Here is a 2434-nt window from a genome sequence, read left to right as displayed (position 1 = left end):
AATTTAAAAAGCAAAATGTACGAGTATACCTCACCCCAATTCAATTATCACTATTAAGTATAAATAATTTTAAGAATAACTATATTGTAAGGAGTTAGGTGAGCCGAAAGCCTCAGTAGCTAGTGCTTCTTTCCAATCAAAATGTAAAATAATAATTGTATTACTATTTTACATCTAATAATAATAATAATAATACTATTTGCATGTTGCCCCTTCTTCCTACAGGCTGTATTACATTAGCAGGAGCGCTGAGATTGGTCTAGAGGGGAGCTATGGTAATAGTCAAGGGACAGTTCGAGGAATCTCGTCAGTTGCCATTAAATTAACAATGGTACTAGAGTGTATAAAAGGGCTCAATAGGGTTGCCACTCTAAACAATATTCCACTAGCATACATCTTTGGGAACAGAGGAATCAGTTTAAATTATTTAGTCGATTTACGAGATATATACAAAAAAATGCGAATTTCAGAGAAAAGTCATACTACCTCGCCGATGGGAGCTTTAACTTTGTCGCAGTGGGCACGTTTGTAGAGTGTTCAACTCTAAGGAATATGTGTCTAAAGTCAAAGCGATGACATAGAATGCTTCTGAGCTATAAAAATTTAAAGATAAAAAATGTATTTTCATGGGAAAATTTTTACATAACTTGGTTCAGTACTTAATGTTAATATTAAGGGTTCAAATTTTCAGGGAATTTTAGGGTAATTTCAAGCAAATTTCATGATGGGGCTGAATAGATGAAGAGTTAAAAAAAACACCCTAATATACATACATGTATATGCTCCTTGTTATAGTGAATAACAGTTCAGTTACAACTATCACTATAATTCACATATATGTGTATATAAACAAAAATTTTATATTTTTTTCACTTTGACAATTTGTAATGTCTAAATCAGCTGTGATAATTTCCTCTACAGCAAACAAATGGCGCTAAATCAGAGTCGTACAGGGAGATTTCGAGTAGATTACGTCTAAACCTCTTCTGTGACAAGATTAACAATTGTCATTTTAGTACAGTATTTAGAATAGTGAGATATCTACAACTCAGCCGAAATTTCGTGATCGCGTTTTGGTCGGAACATGGTGTTATAAATGATTTGCCTATGAACATTTGTGGGAAATGGAAAATGGATTATACTCATACTTATATAATTGAAATGTTGGAAACCAAGATTTGATCGTAGAGGTCATTCAGGTTGTAAATCATTTCAAGACAAATTTCGTGAAGGTCGTTCACACTCCGCATTTTTTTCCGAAACTGCTCTACCCAAACTGATATTATAAAATCATCATGTGATCTATCGCTCTAATATGGCGAATGGTCGCGAATGGTCGAGAGAAATGTTAAAAATATAGGAAGCGGTGTTTCATAACACATCTATGAAATCGTGCTAGGCGAGTAGTCGTAGATTTACGCATTTGAGGCCGAAAGTAAACAGCAGTCGACTGTATCGGTGTCTCAAAATGGACCGAATCCATCAAAAGTCATGCATTGACACCGAGTGAATTCCTCTATGCAAAAAATAAACTAAGAAGTCAACATTTTTGGCAGCTTTATAGGCGGTTTATTTATCAGAAGGATTCAGATTCTTCAATTAGAATGAAAAAAGTGATTTTACAACTGGTTCAAATGCATGCAAAAGTTCATAGATTTTAATGGAGAATATTTTGAAAAAATAAAGCAATTTTCGATTATTAAATTTTTTTTTTTGTTCTCTAATCTCGAAATATAAATAGCGATCCATTTCGAAGTAAATTACCTTTTTAAAGAAAAAACACAGACTCTTCAAATTTAATGCGAAATGTAATGGTATATGTTACTTTTGAAAACTTTGAACTCTTCTTTCTATGATAACTCTACAGTCAAACAAACCATTATTACATATTCACACACTCTACATAAATACTTATCTTTAAAAACAAATTTTCCATTTATATTTTCATAAATTCATTTATTTTTTCAGACTTACTTTTTTATACATATATATCTGCAAAGATTTCTTATTTATCCACTCCAATGGCTGGCACATTCGGTAGTCCATCCACCACGGTTCTAATTAAATCCTCCATTGCCTGCTTTTCCTACTAGGACGATTTCGTTTGACGCCATTCACATGTCAATATTTTTTTTTTTTGCTTTTCCTGGTCCTAATTTCCTAATTAAGTTCGTGCGCAACCGACACGACTTTCTTTTACATATATAGATATGATGTTTTTCTTTATTGTTTTTGTTATTTTTTATTTTTTTTTTTTGAAGAATTGAAATTCTTGAATGATTCCTACAAACATGACTTTTTAAGAAATACTTATGATTTGAAATATAATTTTTGTTTTTATGAATTTTATTGGATTCTAAAATAAAGAGATGAAAGGCATCCTATGCCCTTACCCTGGTTGTAAACTACCGCCTCACCAATTTTCAGCCAAATC

Source organism: Bactrocera latifrons, unplaced genomic scaffold, assembly GCF_001853355.1.
Source record: "Bactrocera latifrons isolate USDA-ARS-PBARC rearing strain unplaced genomic scaffold, ASM185335v1 scaffold_1595, whole genome shotgun sequence".
In the NCBI taxonomy this organism is placed as follows: domain Eukaryota; kingdom Metazoa; phylum Arthropoda; class Insecta; order Diptera; family Tephritidae; genus Bactrocera; species Bactrocera latifrons.
Note: the sequence above shows the minus strand (reverse complement) of the source record.